The 18,388-nt window shown below is 40.6% G+C and overlaps 1 protein-coding gene across 4 annotated transcripts in view; it reads left to right on the forward strand.

Annotated features, from left to right (window-relative positions):
- The first annotated feature begins 18,011 nt into the window (after positions 1-18,011).
- CCDC158 (coiled-coil domain containing 158) overlaps positions 18,012-18,388 on the forward strand; it is a 92,293-nt gene continuing 91,916 nt past the window's right edge. The window contains exon 1 of one of the 4 annotated variants that reach the window (XM_046657527.1): positions 18,012-18,134. The gene's annotated coding sequence lies outside the window, so the exon portion shown is untranslated. Of the gene's footprint in view, positions 18,135-18,241; positions 18,285-18,388 lie in introns of those variants that run through there. The other 3 variants (XM_046657528.1, XM_046657532.1, XM_046657530.1) reach the window with 3 other exon arrangements.

Consider the following 18,388-nt stretch of genomic DNA (forward strand, 5'->3'; position numbering starts at 1 on the left):
GGAGAGAGAAAATGTCCTTAGCTTCTAGACATTAGCAGCCTAACAGGGGAGCTAGGATTCATAGGAAAGTATGAATGGCACAATCAGAAAGCAATCATTCCTTCACTAGCTGAACTTTACATACACACACATAAATTTGTTTGCTAAGGCAGAAACCATCTTGGCAAATAAATGACCTTTATTGTGTCTCAGTTTTCTCTCTGTGTAATAAAGAGTTGGATTAGATGAATGCTGAGATTCTTTATAGCTCTAAAATCCTATAAAACATCTAACATTTATCAAGCATTTGTCATGTGCGAAATGAGAAGTATTTTGCTTGGAGAAGCAGGATATACAGCATAAGTAAAACTCATTTGGCTTTAAAGAGAAGACACTCTGTTGGTAGGATGCCAAATGCAAACAATTACCTGTCTTAGAAGATGGCATGAATAAAGGTGCTGGGGACATGAGAGGAAGGAGGAATTAATGCAAATACAGGACAAAGGGGTATGGAACAACGAGGGAACAAATAAATTAGTTTAAGGACAGCAGAGAGATGAGGCTACTCCAGTATGCAGGGCAAAGGATGTTAAAGGAAAAAGCAAGAAAGTAAGGAGAGGACATCAGAAAGGATTGGCTATATGAAAAGATCAATAACAAGCTCATCTAGACCGGTGCTTAGACGAAAAAGACGACTTTGAGATGAACTAAATCAACCAGCCCAAGGTCTGGGGGAACTGCCTAAAAATCTATTTCAAATTGAATTCAGGGACCACGACTGAAGAGCTGGTAAAATAAATCTTGTTTTAGTGCAGGAGAAATGGGCCTAGAGAGATGGACTGGCTGATGATGGTGGGTTGAAACTGAGGAGCACTAAGGCAGCTAGAAGATTGAAAAGTGCTGAATCTGGACAGACGGATATAGAAAATCCAGAAATGAGGAAATCTCTACAATTTAATTATGTTTCAATGAGTAATTTCCTAATCTACAGACTGTTTCTATTTCCAAGGTTTCTAACAGTGCAGGAAAGCAGTTCACCTCACTTTAAAATGGCAGGTTGATTAAGATGTTTTAGATGATTCTCTTCAGAGGAGGAATTATAAAGAGCACTCATGGACTAGATCATATCACTAAGGCTAGAAAAACCCAGTGAAAGACTCCATTTTAAAATCTGATTAGTGTCAGTCAACAGGAAGCCTGGGGACAGATGTGTAAGGGTGCCTCTGACTTCACATAGCAAACACACCTCCAGTATAAAGAATGCAAAGATGGAGATGGGATAGAGTTAGTGAGCCGAGCCTTGGTAGGCAAGACCTAGAGGAAGGCTGTGATTTCGATTCACAGGAAGAAGATGGTGGTGTTATAGGTGGAAGAAGCTTCAGAGAAGGAAGGGTGATAGTGTGGAAGATAGAAACAGCAGGATTTATACATGAGATGGAGAGAGTCCAGCTAGAGCAAAGATACCTCCGGGGGCGGGGGGGGGGGGAGGGTGGAATCAGGAATCTGTGCTCTGAGTATCGATGACGTAGGAGACATAAGAGACCTGGGCAGGGGCTTACCTTAAGTTCTGAAGCCCAGAAGAGCACAAAAATGTGCCCCTGTAGGTGAAGACACCACAAAGATACTAAGAACTGCTACGTAGCCCCTCCTTGAGTGGGTCTTGAATTACTTCAAGCGTTTCCTTGAGCAGTAATCACATCTATTTTATGGGACCTTATAGGACTAAGTTTTTTCAATTGTTTTTCTCTAATACATTTAAAACCATGTATAACAATAGATCAATCCTATATTTTACCCAGACAATAGCTCTAGAATCTAAACAGAGCCCAATATTTGGTAGGCAATGGTGACTGAATGGCATAGTGTGTTAGGTGCGTGGACTCTGGGGACCCAAAATGCCTGGATCCCAATTCACACTCTATCACTTACCAATATGAGAGCTTCAGAAAGCCACTCAAACTCTGTATCCCAGTTTCTCACGTATAAAAGTGGCATAATAACATTACCTTCCTCGTGGAGTCGTGGAAATTAAATGAATTAGCACATGAGAATCTCTTGGCATAGAGCCTGGCACATGGGAAGCACTCAGAAAGTGCCAGCTGTTGATGATGTTTTCTGTTGTTACAGTTCTTACTGACTTAGGAACCCTGGGGGCAGGTGCATCCCCATTGCAGGTGGAACTGCTTTTCTCAGCCACAATAGAGTGACTCATAATAAAATCATGCTGCCAGCTTCCTGAACTATTGAATTACTTGAGCTTCCATATACAATCACTATTGTTTTTTTTTTAAGTTACCCTTTCTTTTTGAAGTTCACAGATTACAGAGGCTCTTTCCTCAACCCCGCCTTTCCTTTTCAAGGATGTTAAATCTCAAAGAAAGCTATTTGAACAAGATTTCTTTTATTGCTCCCCTTTTGTGGTTCATTTTTCCCCATTCATTCTGCTGCCTCATTTGGACCTAAAGAAAAACGATACTTCATTCATTATGTTGTCATCCATACCTGGCAGTTCGTTACTGCTTTGTATAAGTGTACGTGCCTTTCATACATATGACTCACTGTGTACTCTCCTTTCCCTCCCCTACAATGGGGGTCACCCTACATTAGGGGAATAGTGGACATTTGGTTAGAAATGTATGAGCTAATATGCACGTTTTCATTGTCCTAGAAAGACGATCTGGGATTTGCACCATCAGCCACTAAATTTCACTTTAGTCTCATCAGTGTTACTGTCTTAATTATATGGACTTTCATCAATGCTCAAATGTCGCGTGGTAAGCAAAATAATTCCCTATGAACTATGAACATGTAAGGTTACGTGGCAAACGAAAATTGAGGTTACAGATGGAATTAAGATTGTTACTCACCTTATCTTAAAATAGAGAGATTATCCTGGTGGGCCCAATGTAATCCCAAGGGTACTTAAAATTGGAAGAGAGAAGCAGAAGTTAGGGATCAGTGTGATGCGATGTGAGAGGGACTCAACCTGCTGTCACTGGACTTGAAGATGAAAGAAGGGACCATGAGCCCTAGCAGGCTCTAGAAGCTGGAAAGAGTGAGGAAAACGATTCTGTCCTAGAGCCTCCGGGAAGGTCCCCAGCCTTGTTGACACTTTGACTGTAGCCCAGTGAGACCTGCGTTCGACTTCTGACCCAAAGAACGTTAAGATAATAACTTTGTATTTTTTTAAGCCACTAAGTTCATGGTAATTTGCTTTAGCAGCAATGAGAGACTGTCTCTGGAGATCTGCCTGGCATCCTCATCTCATGGGATCGCCTCCCTGCTTAAACTGCCCACTGCTCTGTTTTGTCTTGTTTATTAAGTCAATAGAATTTAGTGAGCACCTACTCTGCACCGGGCGCTCTGCTGGATCCCGGAAATGCTAGACAAAGACACAGCACATGCCCTTTCATTTACTCAGCAAACATTTGTGTACCCAGACTCTGAGTTAAATGTGGTAGCAATGAAAAGAAAATAGTCCCTGCCCTAAAGAGGCTCTTAGACTTCTGAGAGGACAATCAACGTAAGTAAAAAATTATAATTCAGTGTACTAAGGGCATGTCATAGGAGTACAGAAGAGAGGTCACCTAACTCAGTTTGATGAAATCAGGAAAGTTTCAGAGAGAGGAAGAAATGGAGCTTGGATAAAATGAGTTTGCCAGACAGATAGGATGGGGAGAGATGTTCAAGAGCTTTGAAGCATGTGGCACTTGAAGTCTGGCTAATGCACACAAGGAACAGATTTTAAATTTTATTTCATTTTAGTTACTTTTTTTTTTTTTTGATATTCTGCAGTATACCTTTTTTTTTTAAGATTGGCCCTGAGCTAACATCTGTTGCCAATCTTTTTTTCTTTTTTTTTTCCTTCTTCTCCCCAAAGCCCCCAGTTCGTAGTTGTATCTTCCAGTTGCAGGTCCTTCTGGTTCTGCTATGTGGGATGCCGCCTCAGCATGGCCTGATGAGCAGTGCTAGGTCCACACCCAGGATCTGAACTGGTGAAACCCTGGGCCACCAAAGCAGGGTGTGTGAACTTCACCACTTGGCCATGGCGCCAGCCCCTCATTTTAGTTACTTTTAATTGAAATGGAAATAGCCACATGTGGCTGGTGACTACCAAATAAGACAGAGCAGATTGCACCAGATTATACCCTTGAAAGGAAGATTACCTTCTCTTTCCTCTATTGCCACTTCTTACTGACTGGAAAGCAGATGTGGCAAATCCCCATGGGCCATGCAGACAGGACATCACCCCAGGCATGGAAGTAAGAAAGTAGAATTTGGACTTGAGTCTCGGATACCATGCAGCCATCTTTCAGTGTGGCTTATGCTCAGATTGCTACATGAGAGAGATATAAACTCCTACACTGGGGCTGGCCTGGTGGTGTAGTGGTTAAGTTCAGTGCGTTCTACTTCAGCAGCCCGAGTTCATGGGTTCAGACCCCAGGTGCAGACCTACACACTGCTCATCAAGCCATGCTGTGGCAGCATCCCACATACAAAATAGAGGAAGACTGGCACAGATATTAGTTCAGCTAAGATTTTTTTGAGCTCTTTCTGTGTGCCGGCACTATGCTAACTGCTCTAATCACATGGTCTCATTTAATCCCCACACATTCAATGAGAGAGATAATAGTATGTTCCCATCCTGCAGGTAAAATGGAGACGTAGAGGAGTGGCTTATTAGTGGTAGGATTAGGCCTGTCCAACAGCAAACTGTATTCTTGTGTACAGGTGCAGAATATCTATCATTAAAGGCTGGGTAAATTGAGTGTACAACCAGAGTTTTAAAACGCAGAGAAGATATGGGCTAGCCCAGCGGCGTAGTGGTTAAGTTCGCACGCTCTGCTTCAGAGGCCTGTGGTTGGCAGGTTCGGATCCTGGGGGCAGACCTGTACACTGCTCATCAAGTCATACTGTGGTGGCGTCTCATATACAAAATAGAAGAAGATAGGCAACAGATGTTAGTTCAGTGCCAATCATCCTCACCAAAAGAAAAGAAAATGCAGAGAAGATATTTATGTTTATGGCAGACAGTTTCAGTTGTCTACCCAGCACCCATTCCCTTCTTCTCGAAAACAGAACCCTAATTTGTTCCAATAGTGGCCAGAGATTCTTTGCTGTCAGGAAGTTCCTATTGCAGAACCCAGGAGAGAAATCCTGACTAGTTTAAACTAGTCTTGGTAATCTCATGCCCCTTGGTCAGTAATTGGTCTGAGGATAACTATGTGGCACAGTTCTGGTCAATGAGATATAAGCAAAAGCCTGATAGGGAGGGTGTCCCTTCCATACAAAAAGCCAAAACCCTGCCCAGAATGAGGATGCAATGCTGGAGATGTGGTATCCACCACGTAACCAAGAAGACAAAAGCCAAGATCACAAGGATGGCAGGGTGGAGAGAGAAGTGAAACCTTTGTTGACATTATTGAGCCGCTGCTCCTTGTCTGGACAGCCTACCTCCAGCCTTCTTGTAATGTGGGAAAACAAACCCAAATTTACTTAGGCCGCTATAAATCAGGATTGCAGTCACTTATAGCTGGAAGCCTTCTTAACTGATAGACGCACATATACACACACTTTTTGTTTTCTTAGGAACGATAAGGAGAAGCCACACAGCTTACAGTGGCATCCTGCACACTGCTGGAGACCAGTTCCCACTGGCTCATCCACAGTAAGAATCATTTCAGTCTCTCTCAAATCATACATTTTTGGGGATATGAAAACTAACCTTAAATAGGTAACGGAGCTCAGACAAAATGCATATTTATCCCTTTCCCACCCTCAAACTAAAAAAAATCCTCTCAATTACAAATATTTCCTGAGTAATGCATATGTACAAAAAGCACTTATATTCTGTTGCTTTTAGACTGTTAATGTTCTGAAATTTTAAAAGAAATCTCTGCAATGGCTCTTAATCTCTGTAGTTTAAGAGAAAAACAGCAATACTAAGCCTAATGCATAGAAAGGATTCATTCAATGGGTAGACCCACCCACACCAAAGATAAGTGAAGAACTGAGGCATGTTGCGGGATGACTAAGGTTTAAAAATTGGTTTAAACACATAGGTAAATACAAGAGGCAGAAATGGTGTTTTGCCCTTGAATTATACTAAAAGCTGATTTAATTCTCCTGAGCATGCAGAAAGCAATAAGTAATATTTATGTAATCCGTTATCTAGAATTACAAACAAATCCTAAAATATTTTGGAATGCAAGACAGTTTCAACTGAAGGGAGAAAGAGCAGACATTGTTCGAGCCATATGCTAAATAGGGGCGCACTTACATAAACACACCCTGCCGCCACCTGAACCACAGTTAATCTTTAATCTGATTTATAACTGAAAAGATCATGTGGTAGCTGGTTCTACACTATTTCATTCACAAAAAGAGATTATCCATCAAACAATCACATTTTTCCTTCAGATTTCACAGAATAAATGAGCCAGACACATTTTTCTTCCAAATACCAAGCTACACAAAATATTTCCAGATATAATCAGAAAGGTGTGAAACAGTAAATTAAGCAATGGCCAAGCAATCCTCAGCATTATTTTTGCATTTTTGACAGGTCCGACAAAAGTTGAAAAAGTTGAAAAAGCAATTTGAATCAAGACAATATTGGAAAAGAAACATACCTTAGAGATGATCAATGGTTCTCCACGCTCCAGGCCACCTTTCAAAGTGAAGCCCCAGGGAGCCCCTCCCTGCAGGAGTGCTTCCAGATAAATGTACCTTCCCTCGGGGGTCGTGGGAGGGCTTCGGGTGGCGGTACTCTCATCGAAGTTGTCTGTGGTCCTCATCATGCCAAACATGCATGATCCCGCGAGTTAAAGCTTAAATGCCTGAAGCCAACTCGGGAAAGTGGTGCTTCTACAGCACAAGATATCCCATCCTTCATGACACACGCCAGCCAAAAGAGAGGTCTGGAGAAATGAATTCTCTCAGATGTAAAACCTCCTTCTGAGCTTGACTTGAAGATGCTGAACTGGGAGGATTTTTCACTTCAACATTTCTGAATGTAAATTCTTCTTCTGGAATTCCTGGCTTTCACTGAAGCCCCCAAGTGGTACATCTCTCTCCACTCTGAAAAAACTTCTTTCAGTGTCACTCTCAAGACTGCTTTGATTTTGCGCACACACCCCAAAACTTTTTCTGTATATTTTACAGAGAATATTAAAATACTCTTACGCTATAGTAAGAAAACTGCAAACACTCAAATGAATACCTCTGTTTTTGATTGATTATCCACCCTTTCTTCCTCTCCGAGTGAAATTTACCATTACAATAGCTTCCCCTCTCCCCAGAAGTAGCTTTAAAAGAAAGAAAGCACTTACTATGCTTCTGCTCGCTTCAGAATTTTCTCACTTGTCCCAAAGTGACAGAGAAGCTGTGCAAAAACTTTTTGCTTATGTTTTTCAGCAATAAGTTCATAGTTCATTTCTTGCCCCCGCCCCCCCAAAAAAAAGTTTCTGCAGGATGTAGAGAAAAATGAAAAAAGCATGGGAAATGAATCCAGGAGGCAGCGCAGTTCTTTCTTCAGTGATTTTAGGGATGATCAGCCACCGGTGCTCTGGGGGAGCCACTTGCCTCCTCCGAGAAAGAAAGAGCAAGAAGTGAGAGGAAAATGGATTAAGGCAAACAGGCACCCAGCCCTTGTGCACAACAAGCACCGCTCCGCAGAATTCAGTTGGGCACAAAGACCTCACCAATCACAACAGTCTTAGAGTTGATAAAATACCATAGGCGATGACTAATTACCAAGAAGTAGAAAAAAGTTGATAGAATAGCCCCACCTTGTACCAATTGAAGCAGAATCCCTAGGGGTGAGACACAGGCATTGGTATTTCTTAAAACTCTGGGCCATTCTGCTGTCCCGCCAAGTTTGAGAAGCAGTGCCCTATGCGGTTTTGGTAAACATTTATGTAAGTGTCAAAGTGGTGGCCCAAGGGCTTTATTTTTTCATTAGAAGAAAATCCCAAGTATCATGTACTATATGACAAGCCTCTCATGTTGAAATAGGACTCTCCCATCGAATTTCTGCTGGTTTGACTCAATACAAAAAAGAGGCAATCTTTCTTCTATATTTTAATTGTCTACTCAAGACTGTTTCTTATCCATTCTTCAGATGAAAAGAAATATTTAATGCCTGGTGAGTAATAGACACTCAAGGCTGAATGTTGTTCTGATTTCACGTTATCAACGGAATTTTGTAATAATGTTATGTAAAATTTCACATTACTACTTTTTACTAAAAATTTGAACAGTGCAAGATAACTATATCTTTTACCCAGAAGCCTCAGCTATTGAGTTACTGGAACAATTTAGAATTATTTCCAAGGGATATGTTTGCTAAAACTTTTTTTGTTTATAAGTATGTGATAATGTGAATTATGTTGAAAACTCAGGTTGAAAATTACAATGGGTTTTTTTTGTTTTGTTTTTTTGAAAGACTTTCTTTTTTTTAAAAGGTATGCTTTTTTGCTGATAAAGATTGGCCCTGAGTAACATCTGTCGCCCATCTTCCTCTTTGTTTTTTTCTCCCAGAAGCCCCAGTGCATAGTTGTATGTCCTATTTGTAAGTCCTTCTAGTTCTTCTATGTGGGATGCTGCCACAGCATGGCTTGATGAGCAGTATGTAGATCTGTGCCCAGGATCCCAACTGACGAACCCCAGGCTGTGGAAGCAGAATCCACAAACTTGACCACTATACCACCAGGCTAACTCCTATTGTGGGTTTTGATATCAATCTAATTTCGGTGATTGTACTTATAATTAATGAAAAGTTAATATAATAGAGAAGCAGATATAATATGTAAATAAATCTAGATGATGTTTAATGTGCAACACATGACAAATGTTATTTGATTTTCAGTAGTAAATTCATCTGAAGGGCTCAAAGACAAAAAATAATAAAATCTCATTTTTACATAATGATAGTATTTTAGTGGAAACATAAAGCATACCAAATGAAAGTATATGGTAAATACTGTCTGATTCTGAAGAGAAATTTATACAATTTTTATTGGGGCTTCCTTTTGCAGCTTAACTTATAAATCAAGAATAAAAAGGGGCCGGGTGGTTGGGTTCTCGCCCTCCACTTTGGCCACCTGGGGTTGTGCTGGTTCAGATCCTAGGTGTGGACATGGCACCACTCATCAAGCCATGCTGAGGTGGCATCCCACATAGTACAACCAGAAGGACCTACAACTAGAATACACAACTATGTACTGGGGGCTTTGGGGAGAAGAAGAAGAAGAAAAATGATTGGCAACAGACGTTAGCTCAGGTGCCAATCTTCAAAAAAAAAGCATAAAAGGAGAAAGAAACATTGGTTTTTCTTTAACTCCATTATTCAAAGTTATATATATTTCAATTAAAGTGTTATATAAATGAATAGTTTTTTCCTGAAAATTATTTTTTGTGGCACTTATGATCTTGCCCCTGATTCACTTTGTAAAAAATGGGATTTTACAGAATCAACATTTCATATTAAAAGTAATGAAGCTGAAATCAAAGGGCAAAGGAAATAAGGAAAAGGTAAGCAGTGAAGAACAGAACTCAGTGTTTGTAGACTGATGAAATCTATTTTATATTATTGCCAAAAATATTGAAGACATAATTACTTAATGAAAATTGACATATAATCTGAAAAAAGTATCTAAAACCTCATTTGGTGGATATTCATTGTAGCAACCAATAGATCAGTGTTAGAATAACTTCTTTCCCCCTCTTCCACCACTCAGATTCAAAGAACGTATCCTGTTTTTACAGGTGAGGACATAAAGGCTGTGAAAAGGTTAAATGATCTGACCAGAGTCATCCTGCAAGCAGCATGCGGCCATAAAATTAAAATCTTCAGACACTTAGGGATGGAATCTCAGCTTAAGGCAGGTCTTTTGCATAACTTACGGCAAAAAGACAACTTTCTATGTGGCCAGCATCACTAATTCATAGGAGAACTTCTGCTAGGGCATGTGATTTGGGCCCAAGGTCTAATTAGAGAATGAAATTGGATCCTTCCTCCTCCCCAGGGAGAGGAAAACCACCCTACTGTCTCAGGATGCTGACAGCGGAAGGGACAGGATCCTAACCGAGAATAGGGTTGTTGTCTGTAAATGTTCGGCATCGGATTCAGGCTTTGTCGTGAAAAAACAAGAGGGCTTGCTTTTCATCTGCTCAGTACCTCTCTGGGGAGCCACTCCTTCTTCACCGATCCTGTGGTGCTGGTGGGCTGACCCTGCCCCTGACTCCAGGAGTGGACATAAGATAGAGGTGTCAACTTCCCCTTGGCTCAAATGATTGGTCTATGGATGGGCATGTGATTCAAGCTTGGCCAATGTAACAGCCAGGAATTTTACTGGAGCTCTCAAAAAGGGGCATTCTCTCCTAAGGGCTTACTAAGCTGGTAGGTGCAATCGTGGATTTGCAGGAGGTCATCTTTGCCATCACAAGCCTGAGAAGGAAGCCAGCCCCTAGGAAATCAGTCCAAGATATGGAGACAGCGTTCTGTGATACCATTTGAGTCCTGGGCCCAACTGCACCTCATTTAAGCCGGCAATTCTCAAACTTTATGGTTTCAGGACCCTTTTATACTCTTAAAAATTATTGAGGACTCCAAAGAAATTTTGTTTATGTCTGTTATATCTGCTAATATTTACTGGCTTAGAAAATTAAAACATAAAAGAACACTGAAAACATTTATTTATTAATTAATTTTTAAAAATCTATTACATGTTAAAATAACTAACATTTTTTAATGTAAAATAACTATATTCTCTCAAGCCAAAAGAATTACTGAGAAGCGTGACATTGTTTTGCACATTTGCAAATTTCCTTAATGGCCAGTTTAGCAGAGACAGTTGGATTCTACTGTCTATCTACTTCTTCATTCTATCTGTTCCATATCACACGTCATGCAGCCCCTGGAAAACTCTAGTATCCATTTGTGAGAGAATAAGTGGAGAAAAACAAACAACGTCTTAGTATTATTATGAAAATGGTTTGGTGTGGTTTTTTTTGGTGAGGAAGACTGGCCCTGAGCTAACATTGGTTGCCGATCTTCCTCTTTTTTGCTTGAGAAAGATTGTCCCTGAGCTAACATTTGTGCCAGTTTTCCTCTATTTTGTATGTGAGATGCTGCCACATCATGGCTTGATGAATGATGTATAGGTCTGCGTCCTGGATCCAAACTCATGAACCCTGGGCCGCTGAAGCGGAGCACATGAACTTAACCACTACACCATTGGGCTGGTCCCATGGAAATGTTTTTGCCCTTGTGGACCCAAAAAGGTCTCAGGGACTCCCTGAGGTCCCTAGACCACACTTTGAGAATTGCTACCTTAACCAGATATAGCCACACCTGAAGCCATCCCACTCCTATCAATTTTTGAGCCCATAAATATCTGTTTATTTTTTTCTTAGACAGCTGGAGTTGGGTTTCTGCTTCTTGCAACTGAAAGAGTTCTAAGCAATACACAATGGAATGCTTCATAGTTCTTCCTGGTTTAGAAGAAAGTTTAAGGAAGCTTAGTGCAGTCTCACAGATGTAACTTTGCATCTTGTTTTCTCTCTTTCTCTTGCTTCCCTCCTTCCTTCTGTCTCTAACTTGGAATTACTCCTTTTTAAATCAAATTCTTCCTTTCATGACAAAAAGATCCAGTGCAGCTCTCAACTTTACTTTCTGTCTCTATATGAAAAATTCCCCCTGTTATTAAAGTAATTGAGTTCATACTGCTCTGTTACTGTGAATATGGCCCCAGGGCAGAAAAATATTTCAATCATATTGACTCTCCATTCAGCTGGCATCCTTATACCAAACACTTCTAAAGGTCATTTGCCTAATCACTGTTTTGACTTAGAAATTGTGCATCACTCTATTTGTTAACATTGTTTCCTTTTTCTTTTCTTTTTTGTTTTGTGAGTGTTTTTTCCCCAAATCCCCCCAGTACGTAGTTGTATATTTTTAGTTGTGGGTCCCTCGAGTTGTGGCATGTGGGATACCACCTCAGCATGGCCTAATGAGCAGTGCCATGTCTGCGCCCAGGATTCAAACAGGCGAAACCCTGGGCCGCCTAAGTAGAGGGTGTGAACTTAACCATTCAGCCATGGGGCCAGCCCCTTACGTTGTTTAAGGAAAAATTAACTTATTTTTTAAAAAGTTCTTATTTCTTGATTTTAATTTTTCACAGTAATCCCTAATGTTTTTCTCTTTATCTTTGCTAGCAGTTTAAATATGATTTATAACTTACTGCATTTTTTAACACCTTTTAATTTAATATTTCAAAGACTGAAAATGCCCCAAGATTACCTCTGAAAATAAAGTCAGAGTGACATCTAGTGGTTCTCCTGGCTCTCTTCGTAATCATTAAAGCAACCATGGACAATAGTAGGTTTGGAAGGTTATTTAGTGTTTCTTAGAAAGAATGTCTTAGAAGCATCCCAAATAGACCAAAAAAAAAAAAACCCCTTATTTTAAAGTTTGCAGAATCTCTCTAGGCAACCTTTCAGAAGCAAAAAGAATCATCTCATCATGTGTCTCTTCCTTAAGACTGAGGAAAATTTTCCCAGCAGAGCTTCCTCACCTCTAAATGTCAAGAAGCCCCCCTGAACAGTCACTTGAAAGGGGAAGGAAAGCCCGAAGATTATTTAAAATAGTCAGAATCTACCCCAAGTGGATCCACCCGGGCCAGAACTTCCCCTGAGGCAATGTCATGGCTCTGTAGAAAGTTGTGCTGAATTCTCAAACAAAACCAGGATTCTCTGAGAAAGGAGGAAGGGGACACGGATATTGGGTGTGAAGTTTACAGCACCTGCTTCACCACCTGTCCTAAAGGCTGTCACAAAACTATCAAAGCACAATCAATTCAGATCTTTTGGGAATGATCAAAACGCTCTGTGTCTGGATTGAGGTGGTAGTTTCACAGGTGTACATATCTGTCAAAATTCATCAAGTGGTATACTTTCAATGGATGCCGTTTACTGAATGGAAATTATACTTCAATAAAGTTAGTTTTTAAAAAACTCAAGGACTTCATCAATGGATGAATGGATAAGCAAAATGTGGTAATATACACAACGGAATATTATTCAGCCTTAAAAAAGAAGTCAGCTCTGACATGTGCCACAACATGGATGAACCTTGAAGATATTATGCTAAGTGAAATAAGCCAGTCACAGAAGGACAAATACTGTATGATTCCACTTATATGAGGTATGTAGAGTAGTCAAATTCACAGAGACAGAGAATAGAATGGTGGTTGCCGGAGGTTTGGGGAGGGGAACGGGGCAGTTAGTGTTTAATGGGTACAGAGTTCAGTTTGGGAAGATGAAAAAGTTCTGAAGATGGGTGGTGGTGCTGGTTGTAAAACAATGTGAATGTACTCAATGCCACTGGACTGTACATTTAAACAAGCTTAAAATCATAAATTTATGGTATGTATATTTTACCACCACAACAAGTTTTTAAAGAAGCTCTTGTAAAAGGTAAAGAAACATTATCAAATGTGACACCATAATTGATCAGGTCATTATTCATCACTTAACCATGCTGAGCAAGGCTTTGGGTGGGTGTAACAAAACTGCCAGATGCATAAAGAACCAGATAATAATAATACTTGACAAAATATACTAAACATTAGATACCTGACAGAAGTTATAACTGTTACAGGGAATATTGTAGTAGGTCATTATAAAAAAGCTGGTAGAAATAGTTCCATAAATTTATTTTGTTTATTTCCTAGATGAGAAGTAAAAGATTTTTTTTTTTTTAAAGATTGGAACCTGAGCTAACATCTGTTGCCAATCATCTTTTTTTTTTCTTCTTCTCCCCAAAGCTCCCCAGTACATAGTTGTATATTCTAGTTGTGAGTGCCTCTGGTTGTGCTATGTGGGACATCGCCTCAGCATGGCCTGACGAGTGGTGCCATGTCCACACCAGGATCTGAACCAATGAAACCCTGGGCCTCTGAACGGAGCGTGCAAACTTAACCACTCGTCCACGGGGCCGGCCCCAAAAGATCTCAATAAGAATATACTCAGCAGAAGCAATAGTATTAAGATCTTAAACACTGGATGGTTACGATAAAGAGTATAAGTTTCCTTTCCTCTGGAAGAAACAGAGTCGGCTTTAAAGATGCTCATGATGATGGCGATTAGCCTCAACTGCAGAAACACAGCTTAGAGGAGAAAAGACAATCTGTCTTTATTTTACTAGCTATTTGACTTCTATCTCCTACTTCTATCTCTTTTTTCAGTCTTCTGCAAAATAAAGTGTTTGTCCTCAAAACAAACAAACAAACTCAAGGACTTGTATTTTTAAAAACTCAACTCATATCAGTGTTGGGAGAGAGAACGACTTAAAGGGATGCAAAGGAAACTTCTGGGTAGACGGAAATGTTCTACGTCCTGACTGGAACACTGGTTACTACGTGTATACATTTCTCAAAAGTCATCAATCTGTACATTTAAAATGAATGAATTTTATTGTAAGTGACGTATACCTCAATAAAATCGATTTTAAAAACTTCTCCTCGAGGGGCTAGCCCTGGTGTCCCAGTGGTTAAGTTTGGTGCACTCCGCTTCCACAGCCTGGGTTCAGTTCCCAGGCACGGACCTACACCACTGGTCTGTCAGCAGCCATGCTGTGGTGGAGGTGCACATACGAAATAGAGGAAGACTGGCAGTGGGCGTTAGCTCAGGGAAAATCTTTCTCAGCACAAAAGATAAAAACTTCTACTCTAAAGAGTAGAAATATTCCTGCACTTAGGATAGCATGTGAAGTCTTCTTTTAAAACTAGTTTCAAAAGTAACCCGAAATTGGAAATTGCTCATCTTCTTAGTCCACCCTGCTGGGAAATGTTCCTAAAAATATAATCACAATTGCTCCCGGGAAGCAGGTGGGTCTTTCCCTGCTCTGTTTAAATTTCCACACTCCCACACTCCCTCTTCTTCCCTGCTTTAGTTGCCTCCACGGCACTGACCACCATCTGATCTCTCAGTTAGGTTATAGTGATTATTTATGATCTGTCTCTCCCAACTAGAATGGTAAGTTCTGTGATGGCAGGGTTTGGTCTGTTTTGTTCAGGACATTTCTGGTATGCAGCTGGAGTTTAATAAATATTTTTTGAATCAATTCAAACTTTACTATTAAATATATTTCTGGTGTTCTTGCTGGAGAGAAGAATGTCAGAAGATTAACTATATGGTCTTTAATATGTTATACTCTATCTACTTACAGAAATTATTGGAGGTGATTTGCCATTAATTTCCTCTACAATATATATTGAGTCACTTCTGTGTATGCATTGGACTAGGCACCGGGGAAATATGGCTCTCAAACAAGACTTAAAATGGAAAATATTAAACCATAGTCAGAAAGGGAAAATAACTATACCCAAAATCCAGGCTATTCCGTAATTCTGGTTTAGCATTATATTTACTTTTAAAGATCTCTGGCAAAGATCTTTAAGGTCTAAGTCATAAAGGAATGGTTAAAAATTTTTCATATAAATCTACACTGTATTTTTTCTAACTACCACTCATTTACAAAACTGACTGTGTCGGGTGAAAAAAGATTTTTTTATTTTGCAGGGAAGGATTCAACCCAAGCTAACATCTGTTGCCATCTTCCTCTTTTTTTTTCCTCCCCAAAGCCCCACTACATGGTTGTGTACCCTAGTTGCAGGTCCTTCTAGTTGTTCTATGTGAGCTGCCGCCACAGCATGGCAACTGACAGACAGGTGGTGTGGTTCTGTGACTTGGAAATGAACCCCCACTGCCAAATTTTAACCACTAGACCATCAGGGCTGGCTCAAGATTTTTTTTTTTTAACTAAGCAAATAATGAATTAAATTTTAAGTGACCCTAAGTATACGTATATGATGTTTGAAGTGCTTTGCTGGTACAGTTTTAATAAATGTTTTCATACTGAGATAAAGTTCTATTCTTTGATTTTATAGAGTCATAGTTTTTTTTCCACTTAGAAAAGTCTCTTGCGACAATTTCTGCATCTAACATTTTGCAGATGAAAATATTAACACTCCGAAAGGTTAAATGGCTTGCCCAAGGTCGTTAGTGCCAAAGCTCTGGTTCCTTATTCCTGAACCATCTCGAATGAACCGATTCTTCTTAACTGCATCTTATAAAGGCGAGCAGCCATTTGGACTGACAACAATAAGCACAGTGGTTTCTCGAGGGCAGAAACTGGAGCTCCCTCAGTGCCCTGCAGAGGATCTGGTCCAGAGAAGGAACCCAATGAAGAGAGACAAATAATTACACTGGATCCAGGCATGGACTTCCACTAAAGAGCTCTTGGCGACTAGGGCCCTGCATGACCAGAACCCGAAACCTCCTCCTGTTGGTGCACTCTGCTCGGGCCTCACTGGCCTCTTGGTTGATTCAGATACACCAAGCACACATTTGGGATGCTCCGTCCCACGACATCCATATGGCTCCTCCCTCCAGTCCTACAGGTCTCTGCTCAATGTCACTTTATCAATGAGGCCTTCTCAGAGCACGCTATGAAACAGCACCCCACACTCCCTAACCTCCTTACTCTGTCTCCGTAACACTTACCCCCATCTGACAGATTTTCTCTTGTCTCATTGCACATGCTCATTTTCCTCCCGAAGAATGTAAACTCCACGAGGGTAGGGACTTCATTTGGTTCACGGCTGTATTTTCACATGGCACCTTCACCTTCACATAGTATGTGGCAGGTGCTCTGTGAATATACGTGAAATGACTGAATGAATGGTAAAGGAACTCTGGACCCCTTCCTTCGTCTCTAAATTCTTTATTTTAAAAGCTAAGAAGATCTTTTAAATTCACTATCGAAAACTTACTGTGACGGGACCAGCCCTGTGGCCGAGTGGTTAAGTTTGCACACTCTACTTTGGTGGCCCAGGGTTTCAGCAGTTTGGATCCTGGGCACGGACATGGCACTGCTCATCAAGCCATGCTGAGGCGGCATCCCACATGCCACACGTAGAAGGACCCACAACCATGTACTGGGGGCTTTGGGGAGAAAAAGGAAAAATAAAATCTTAAAAAAAAAATAAGTAAAACTGCAAGGCACTTCAAAATGCAAAGAATTTTATATTAAAATTAGGTGCACATAACTTTCATACATATAATTGGGTTTAAATAGTTTTATACTGTTCTAATTAGCACATTATTTTAATTAGAGGAAAGAAAAGAAAAGGGTTACTTTTTTAGCTCTTAGGGTCCAGGTTACAAATACAAATGAGATATCAATGGAAATCGCATACTAGGTAACTGAAATATTTTCTTGCCATAGGAACACACACATACTTTGATGGAATAAAAGATTAAAATAACATAAGTAAAAGGGCCAGCCCCATGGCCATGGTTCAAGTTCCACATGCTCTGGATTGTTGGCCTGAATTTGTGGGTTCAGACCCCAATGTGGTCCTACTCCACTCGTGAGCCATGCTGTGGAGCATACATACAAAGTAGAGGAAGATTGGCACAGATGTAGCTCAGGGATAATCTTCCTCAAATGAAAAAGGAAGAAGATTGGCATAGATGTTAGCTCAGGAAGAATCTTCCTCACCACACACACACACCAATTTAAAATTGCTTTCTGTCTGGCCACAAAACCGAGACCATTTACTTTTCCATTTAATACTTTTGGCTTCATTCCCTGTTAAAACGCTTGATTCTATAGGTAATCTTAGATATCTCCAAGTCAATAAATGGAATAATTTAAATTATAGGCATGATAAAAATCAATCTTTAGTGGTATTTAATACTATTTTTATTAAAATTTATAACCTCATTATATAATGTAGGATTTATTAATATTTCAAAACAATTTATACATAAAAGTTCTTTGCTGTAGGTGTCTGTGTAACATGACTGCTAACAGTGCAAACGCCACAGGTGCATCCATCCCACTCAGGCCTTTCTGGATTCCTTCCATGTGAGCACTAATTTGGGCAGCACTGACAGGCTGGAGTGCGTAATCATTTAATCTGGTAAATTCTATGTTAGAGATGACGACAGAGAGCAACTGAAGCACAGCGGAGGAAACAACTCTCCGGAGCCAAGAGGGTCAGCTATCCTGAGAAGAACTCATCTGAACCTTGAAAAACACCCCGGACAGAGGATCAGCACAAGCCAAGGCAGAGCTGCAAAATGTGAGTTCTGTTAATTTCAAATGGTCTCGGGGGGGGGGGGGGGGGGGGGTGGTTTAAGGGGCGGGGTGGAGTGGAGGAAGTGTCAGAAGTGGAGGCAGGAGGAAGGCTTGACGGGCAACGCCACGACTGGGCTAGACTCTTGGAGAACAGGTACGGACAGGATCTGTGCGGGCCAGCGGAAATTTGGGAAGAGCATCTGGAGGACAACTGCGGGAATGGCGGGGGGCGTTCGGGGGGGGGGGGGGGGGGGGGGG

The sequence above is a fragment of the Equus quagga genome, chromosome 3, assembly GCF_021613505.1.
Source record: "Equus quagga isolate Etosha38 chromosome 3, UCLA_HA_Equagga_1.0, whole genome shotgun sequence".
NCBI classification, from domain to species: domain Eukaryota; kingdom Metazoa; phylum Chordata; class Mammalia; order Perissodactyla; family Equidae; genus Equus; species Equus quagga.